The sequence below is a fragment of the Cebus imitator genome, unplaced genomic scaffold (assembly GCF_001604975.1).
Source record: "Cebus imitator isolate Cc_AM_T3 unplaced genomic scaffold, Cebus_imitator-1.0 Scaffold15, whole genome shotgun sequence".
In the NCBI taxonomy this organism is placed as follows: domain Eukaryota; kingdom Metazoa; phylum Chordata; class Mammalia; order Primates; family Cebidae; genus Cebus; species Cebus imitator.
In genome coordinates this window covers 7,788,953-7,797,763 of record NW_016107330.1, presented here as the reverse complement: position 1 = coordinate 7,797,763, position 8,811 = coordinate 7,788,953, and the positions used below count along the sequence as shown (strand labels likewise).

General features: G+C 53.1%; 1 protein-coding gene across 9 annotated transcripts in view; it reads right to left on the bottom strand.

Annotated features, from left to right (window-relative positions):
* ARHGEF10L (Rho guanine nucleotide exchange factor 10 like) overlaps positions 1–8,811 on the bottom strand; it is a 180,052-nt gene that overhangs the window by 153,687 nt on the left and 17,554 nt on the right. For 4 of the 9 annotated variants that reach the window (XM_017505625.2, XM_037730224.1, XM_017505645.2 and 1 more), the window contains exon 1: positions 5,517–5,629. The exons of 2 other annotated variants lie outside the window; for them this stretch is intronic. The gene's annotated coding sequence lies outside the window, so the exon portion shown is untranslated. Of the gene's footprint in view, positions 1–5,516; positions 5,630–8,811 lie in introns of those variants that run through there. 3 more of the 9 variants (XM_037730231.1, XM_017505691.2, XM_017505695.2) reach the window with 1 other exon arrangement.

Genomic DNA, 8,811 nt, shown 5'->3' with positions numbered 1-8,811 from the left:
GGGTACAGTGGCTCAAGCCTGTAATCTTAGCACTTTGGGAGGCCGAGGCAGGCACATACGGTCAGGAGTTCAAGACTGGCCTGACCAACATGAAGAAACCCTGTCTCTACTAAAAATACAAAAGTAGCTGGGCATGGTGGCTCATGCCTGCAATCCTAGGCTACTCAGGAGACTGAGGTAGGAGAATCACTTGAACCCAGGAGGCAGAAGTTGCGGTGAGCCGAGATCACACCACTGTACTCCAGCCTGGGCAACAAGAGTGAAACTCTTTCTCAAAACACACATACACATTAACTCCAAACTAAGAAAGGCAAAGTGTGCTGAGATTCCAGGCATGTGACTAATCTCTCCCTCCCCTCCCCAAAGGGAAAAGGAAAACCGCATAAAGGAGGGGAGCACGGAACTGCAGAAAGACCTCAAGGCCTACTAGGTTCAAATCCTGCCACTTACAAACACCGTGCCCTTGGGTACGTCTCTGAGACTCAATTTCCTCATCTATAAGATGGGAAAATAGGACCTACTTGCAGGATCAGCATGGAAATTAAATGAATTGATACATGAAAAATATCTGGCACATATAGGCATAAAGTCAAAATCAGTTGCCTTTAAACAAACAAGCTCTCAATTATCTGCCTAAATGAAGGATAGAAGTAGCTTTTCTGGTATCATTTGCAGTGGTGGGAGAACAGGAGACTCCTCTTCCCAATTAAGTTTTGTTTGGCTTGATATTAACATGGATATGTTTTTGAGAATCCACCAGCCACAGATGCAGGGGCTGGAACAGCAGCAAGCTTTAGGGACAGCAGGAAACTACCAAGAAACCTTAAAGATTTTCAGGGAAGCAGTGTGATCCACCCAGCACAGGGCCCCTGACAGGGGAGGTCTGGCAGCCTTCCCTTGCCGGCACGCAGATGACACTGTGCCCCCTGACTTGAGGAAGTTTCAGTGCTTCCCCTATTCTGTTTCAAGCCCTGCAGATTTTTGTCTCACCTGACACCAGAGCCAGACTGAACTCTCAAGAGTTCATGCCTCTAAGCCTTTGCACATGCTCTTCCTTCTGGGTAGAAAAAAACACACATTAACTCCCCTGGGTAGAAGGAACAGCACGTGCAAAGGCTCAGAGGCAGGAACTGTTTCCCTCTCCCTACCCCATCCCCCTGCTGCGCTCTGCGCCTCCCTCCGCTGTATGTAACTGTGCACATGTCCATCTCCCACCCAGAGATCACAGGCTGTACAAGAGCAACCATCTGCCTCTACTCTCTCGAGCAGGCCCTGAATCCATATGGACAGATCATGCCCACTGTTGCCTATGCCAGCTCTAGCCACCCATGTCCTGGACATCACACCCCCACAAGCCCCAAGCTACTTAACTTGTCCACAATCGGTCCTCAGACACCACTGCTGCTTTTCCTCCCAGATGCCTGGGTCATCCTGAATAGGGTCACTCAATGGCAAACCCAGCTCTCAATTAACTGAATCTCCTTCTTGTCCCATTTCCCCTCTTGCTGGTGCGTGGTAACAACTTGCATGCTGGAGTGGAGAGCTCCTGCGATTTGAGCGCAATTTACAACCTCGATCCCCACAGCAGGCCCTATCCACAGCTGCCCCTCAGCCATGAAGGCACTAAGATCAGTCCTGGAGTGGCATCACACCGAAATGTAAGTTCAAGGGGAGGGACTGAGTTGCTCACTGCTGGAGCCCCAGTGGTGTGCTGGTAAACAGGCTCTTCAGGGGAAAAGACTCTGATTTGCAGTGTTTGCCGATTTCTGTGGTATAAAAACTCTCACTGTGGCCAACTACAAGATGCCAACATGACATCACTGAATGGAGCTGAGAAGAGATATGGAGCAGCACACCACTATGTGCATTACACGCGCGCACACACGCACACAACGCAGCAAATAACCACAAATGCACAGGTAATAATAAAATATAATACAATGATTAGGAAAAAAAGTTGAGTATTTATATTTTATAAAATATAATTTATGGCCCAGGCACAGAGGCTCATGCCTGTAATCCTAGCACTTTGGGAGGCTGAAGTGGACAGATCATCTGAGTTCAGGAGTTTGAGACTAGCCTGGCCAACATGGTGAAACCCTGTTTCTACTAAAAATACAAAAATTAGCCAGGCGTGGTGGTGGGCACCTGTAATCCCAGCTACTGTAATCCCAGAGGCTAAGGCCGAAGAATCTCTTCAACCCAGGAGGCGAGGTTGCAGGGGGCCAAGATTGCACCATGACACTCCAGCCTGGGCAACAAGAGTGAAACTCCGTCTCAAAAACTATATAATATAATTTACCTAATGACAAATGTATATACTCAAAATTTTTCATAATGGCTGTGTTTAACAACTGGCTCATAACATTCCTAAAATTTAGCAATCAGCTCCTCAGTGTAGGTATTAGCTGACTCCCAACTCAGCACTGCCCAGGACTCAGAGAGGCTCAGTAAGGACCACTCCTGGGCATTGCCTTAGACCAGGGTCCCGAAGGAAAGTGGCTCTAATGCTCTCCACTGAGGCAGAGAGACCAAAAACTCTCTGGGACACAGGGCAAGAAAGGCGCTGAGCTGGGCCCAAAGTGGCACCATGGGGTGGGACAACAACTTTGGCACACTCAGTTGTTAAAGAGCCTGATTCTCTCCTGGACTTTAGACCCCTTGAGGGCAAGAACAGCGACTCATTCACCATTGTCTAGCGGGGCGACAGGAATGCAAAAGGCACTGGAAGCAGTTGTACAGAAGAAAGCAAGGGCTGAGTGACCAGGGGGTCCCAAGCTGAGTGCTGGCTCCTTCACTGACCCGCTTCAGCAGTGAGCTTCGGCAGTCACTTCAATGCTGTGTGCTCATCTTCCTCATCTGTAAAATGGGTTCCTTCTGCCTAATTACTAGGGTGTTGTCAAAACAAAGAGATAGCAGATATGAAAGTGCAATATAAATCCACACTATTACTATCTTATCATTGCATATATATCACTTACTTTATCTTTTCAAAATTAATCTAAGAAGATTACCTGTATTCTTTCCACTCTGTTCCTTCTCAGGGCATAAGAGGTACATGCTTAAAGCATCTAGCCCAGCACCTGGCACTCAGCATATATTATAAATCCAAGCGACAGTACACTTCCCTCATATATATATATATATACGTATTTTATGACACGGTCTCCCTCTGTCACTTAGGCAGATTGTGCAGTAGCACAATCACAGCTCACTGCAGCCTCAAACTCCCAGGCTCACATGATCCTCCCATCTCAACCTCCTAAGTTGCTGGGACTACAGGCATGCACCACCACATCCACTTAATTTTTAAAATTTTTTGTAGAGATTTGGTCTCCTGTGTTGCCCAGGCTGGTCCCGAACACCTGGGCTCAAGTGATCCTCCCACCTGAACCTCCCAAAGAGCTGGGATTACAAGCATGAGCCACCATGCTCAATCTTTTTTTTTTTTTTCTTTTGAGACAGGGTCTCATTCTGTCACCCAGGCTGGAGTGCAGTGGCACAATCTCCGCTCACTGTAATCTCTGCCTCCCGAGTTCACACGACCCTCCCTTCTCAGCCTCCCAAGTAGCTACGATGACAGGCATGCATCACCACACCGGCTAATTGTTGGTTTCGTTTCTGTTTTGAGATGGCGTTTCGCTCTTGTCACCTAGTCTGGAGTGCAATGGTACAATCTTGGCTCACTACAACCTGTGCCTCCAGGTTCAAGCGATTGTCCTGCCTCAGGCTCCGAGTAGCTGGGACTACAGGCATGCACCACTACACCCAGCTAATTTTGTATTTTTAGTAGAGACAAGGTTTCACCGTGTTGGTCAGGCTAGTCTTGAACCTCTGACCTCAGGTGATCCACCTGCCTCAGCCTCCCAAAGTGCTGGGATTACAGGCGTGAGCCACGGCACCCAACCTCCTCTTATACTAGCCTGGTACCTGGACCCCAGAGCAGTCCTCCAGCTTTCCCCACTCCCCGGACTTCTCCAGAGTTAAAACTTGGAACAGAATTTAGGAACCATTAGTTGTTGGCCATTCATTGATTCAGCAACGATGTGTAGAGCACCCACTGTGCACTAGGCACTGTTCTGAGCTGTGATCAAGGACAGACATGTCCCTGCTCCACTGGAAGGTGTCAAAAAGCCCCCTACCCCCAAGACTTAGGCAAGAACCCTAGGAGCATCGGGGCTAGCCTGGCTCACTGAAGAGGAAGTAGCTCCCGAGTGAGAAATCAGAGAGGTGAAGGATGGGACCCACTTCCTGGATAGAGAGAACAGCCAGCAGAAGGTCTTGGGTGGAAGGGGAAGGGACAGGGGACCTCAAGAAGGCAAGCGCCTGGAGGCAGAGTGAGCATCAGATTCGGGCACCACAGGAAGCCTTACAAGAGGTTCTGAGCTTCACCCTGAGGGCCCAAGGAAGGTGAAGGGCAGTCCCTACCCCACAGTCACAGGGAGCTTGGAGATTTCCTGAGGCTGACCTGCTTTCTAGTCTGTGTGCCCAGGGCCTGAACACCACTGGGGGCACAGCGCTCAGTGGATGCCGGGAAGAGCTGTGCATTTTAATGAGCCCGCACAACCTGCCCTCACTCCACAGAATCCGAGGGGGAGCAGATGGGGCTCCCGACCGGGGGGTGTGGCTTCCCAGCAGGATCCCTAAGGGAAGCCAAGGACTTTGGGGCAGCAGCTGAGCTCCAAAACCAGTGGGAAGTGCAGCCCCCCAGCCACCACCTCTCTTCTTGGCACTGAACAACGCAGGGCCTCCTGGCTTTCAGGGCCAAAGGAAGATTCAAGAGCCCTGCCCCAGGGCCCCGCTTTGGGAGAGGGAGGAAGAATTGTCCACACGCTCCCTACAATCAGGCCTGCGCTCGGGCTCAGAGGCCATCCCAGGGACTCCAGGGAGGCTGGTCTTCATCTTCGTGGGACCCTCCCTGACACATGTCCCTGCTCTGGGAAGGATCCAGGACTGGCCCAGCTCCGCAGCCACGGCCTCCGGCTGACCCGGCCTCCTCTCCTCCCACAGTCTCCTCCTGCGGGAGGCCGTCCAGTTCCGCCTCTGGGCGGGGGTCCAGGGTGGGAGAAGCTGACTCACAACAGAGGCAACAGGGGCACTCCCTGACTTCACCCGATCCTGGGGACCCCCAAGGCCAGCGCAGGAGGAGGCGGACCACAGGGGAAAGTGAGGCACAGGGTGGGGGCGGGGGTTGCCAAACTGTCCTGACCCCAACCGGCTGGAGCCCCCTCCCCCCCACACACACACTCACACTCACGGGCTGAAGCACAAAGGCCACTCGCCCTGGTAACCGGCACTCCAGTGACACAGGAGAGACCCACACAGAGAGGAGAGGCGGGCTCGGGGCTCTCACACCCAGACACCGGGACACGGCGGCGGACACGGCCCCCGCCGGCCCACGGCGACAGCCCGGACACCGGGAGGACCCCGGCGCCTGGAGCGCCTCCCCGGCACTCGCAGACTCCGGACACGCGAGGATCGCGCGGAGGCCGGGCCCGCGGGCCGCGCTCACTCACCCGCCTGGGCCGCCAGGGCCCGCGCCTTTGTCGTCCGCGCCGCTCTCACAAAGGCGCCCGGCAGCCGGCTCCGCGCCTCCAGCTCCACAGGCCGCCGCGGGCGCCCATGGCCGGGACGGCGCCCCCACCGCCGCCGCCGCCGCCGCCGCCCGAGCCAATGGCCGCGCCGCCCGCCCGCCCACCGGGACTGCGCCCGCGCCCGCCGCGCTCCGAGGCCTGGTCCCGCCGCCGCCGCCGAGCGCGATGCGGCGCCGCCCCCACCCGCCCGGTCCCGGGGCGCCGCGGCTGAGGTCACCGCTTAACCCCTGGTGGCCGGGGCTGGGGCCGCCGCGCCCCCTCCGGGCTCCGAGCACGCTGCGAGGGAGACCCGGCCTCCCCGACCTGCAGCGAGCCCCCAGCGGTCCCGGCAGCCCACCCAGCCCTCCACAGCACAGGGGGGAAACTGAGGCCCTCGGGGATGGGGCTGGGCCCGAGCCACAGGGCGACCTCCTCGCTCCGTCGCCCACCCCGGGTCCCTCTTCCCGCCTCCTAGTTCTCCCACCCCGCGCTCCCACATACCATCTCCCTTCCCCGTTCCCCCCGCGGGGAGATCCCGCAGGCGCGAGGGCGCAAGGGGTGCCAGCTTCTCCTCCCTCACTTCAACCTCTTGCCCTGAGGCTCCTCCAAAAGGGTGAGAGATTCCTTCGCCGGCCCCAGGGGAAACCCTAGACGAGTGGCCTTCCCCCCAACCAGTCTCGGCAGCCCCCTCCTGCCCCCCTCCCCCCACGCCATGACAACAAGGGGAGCCTTGCAGCCCTGCACCCTAACCTCCAAGAACAGCCCTGGTGGGTTCAGCCATTGGCAACTTTGAGACTGGCAACACCCCAGGGATGTAGCCCTGTTTTTCCCAGGAGAAAACTGAGGCTCAGAACTGTGAGTAACTTGGCAAAGCTCACTGAATATCAAAGTGCTGGGGCTGAGATCCTAGCACTCCTCTGCCTTTGCAGCCCCAAAGCTGCCAAACACTAGGTACTCCCTCCTAAAATTCCGAAGAGGGCCTCTGGATATGATGCAATTAATTACAGTTATCAGGTCATTAATTAAGATTATCCCTGTTGTTGTTAGCACTCCTCCGCTACCTCTCTATTTGCAAGGAAATTCACAGGTGGGCTTATCAGCAATTACTCCTGGGTTGATAATGATAAGTTCTGCAGCTTCCAAAGGGAACAGGTGCACGTAAGGTTGAAATCATTTTCAGCTTGGGTTCTTCACAGCCTACAGCCGGCAAAAACGTTTTTTTTTTTTTTTTCACTACTCCCTATTTGTCAGGCACCAGCCTCAGGGGCTACCAATGAAACAAGGAACCAGACAGACCCAGCCCTGCCCCCTCGGCGCTCATAGGCTTAGGAGAAGACGCAGATAAACAGACGGCTACAGTGCAATGAGACAAGCCACACAGGCCAGGCTCTGAAATCATCTTATTCACCGACTTGTTGGTTTGTTTATTGTCTCTCCCCACATAAGAACACAGGCACCATAGAGTCCTCCTGAGCCCGGGGCTAGGGCAGCACTGGCTCATAATAAGTAGGCAGTAGATATTCTTTGAGCACTTTTACTCTGTTCCAGACATCGTTCTAGGCCCGTAGGAGACATCAGTGAACACAACAGGCACGGCCTCTGTCCTGATGTGAATAAATGATGGCAGGACAGCAGACAGGAGAGTTTGGGGGATGCTAGCAAAGCAGGAAGAACACTTCTGATGACCATTGACAGGCCTCAGGGCTCGTGCCATTAAGCTTTGGACCAGAACATGGACTTTGGGGTCCTGCTGTCATAGTCAGAGCCAAGTACACACCCCAGACCTGCATTGCAGTCTTTTACAATTTACTCCACCCCCTTCCTTGGCTATCTTTTCTTTTTCTTTTTTTTTAAAGGCTGGATCTTGCTCTGTAGCTCAGGCTGGCACAATCAGCTCACTGTAACCTCAAACTCCTGGGCTCAAGCGATCCTCCTGCCTCAGTCTCCCAAGTAGTTGGCACTACAGGCCACCATGCCTGGCTAATTTTTTTTTTTTTTTTTTTTTTTTTTTTGTAGAGATGGTAGTCTTACTATGTTGTCCAGGCTGGTCTTGAACTCCTGGGCTAAATAGATCATCCCATCTCAGCCTCCCAAAGTGCTGGGATTACAGGTGTGAGCCACCATGCCCGGACTCCTTTATTATCCTATTTCCCATCTGATCCCGAAATGTCTGAGTACCTTCTTTGATATACTAAGTCTTACCCTCCCCTCCCAGAACGATCACAAGACCCAGAATCCCCAGGAGGCCTCCCCCGTTCCCTGACCTCCCCTCCTCTGAGCTCCAAAGCACCTAATCCTTTTGTTATAAGTTGGCTCTGGGTACATAACTGGTTGGACCCATCTAGCTTGAGGGCAGCTATGATCCAGCCTTGAGGTCAGGGGCCATGCCACAGACCCCCATCATGCCCTCAGAGCCCAGCACAGGTTACAGGCACGCTCTTTAGAGGATCGCAATGGATCTAAAGGACACCCTCGAACACTTACCAATAAAACTCTCTGGGTCTAGGGTTACAAACCACCTGCTTATAATACAAATTGAGTCTGCAGAAGCATTTTGTTTTGCCCACATTGATTTTGTTGTTGTTGTTAGTTGCCAACATTTAATCATTGGGAGATTTCCCATAAAAAGTCAGATTGCAGCCAGGAGCAGTGGCGCAGGCCTGGAATCCCAGCAATTTAGGAGGCCAAGGTGGGAGGATCGCTTGAGGCCAGGAGTTTTAGACCAGCCTGGGCAACATAAGGAGACCCCCCCATCTCTACAAAAATAATAATAATAAAAAAAAAGAAACCTAGCCAGATGTGGTAGTGCATGCCTGTAGTCCCAGCTACCCAGATGCCTGAGGTGGGAAGATCGCTTGAGCCCAGGAGTTTGCGGCTGCAGGAGCCATGATTGCACCATTTCGCTCCAGCCTAGGCAATAGCATGACCCTAGCCTCTGAAAAAAAATAAAAAGCCAGATTTCTAGCCTCTCTTAACAAATCTGAAGATCTGGTAATGCCAGGTCCACATTCCCGCAGGACCACACTCTGCAGGCCCCCAGGAGTGGTGGCCCTTTAAACACGGCTATGTTCTCCCCTTGCCAACATCCCTCTCAGCCCTCTGTCACGCCTCTGACTTTGAGGACCCTCCTCTGTGATTTAGTGTTTTGATTTCATTTTTCTTCCTCTACTCTCCAATTTTTTTTTTTTTTTTTTTTTTTTTTTTTTTTTTTTTTTTTTTTTTTTTTTTTTTTTTTTTT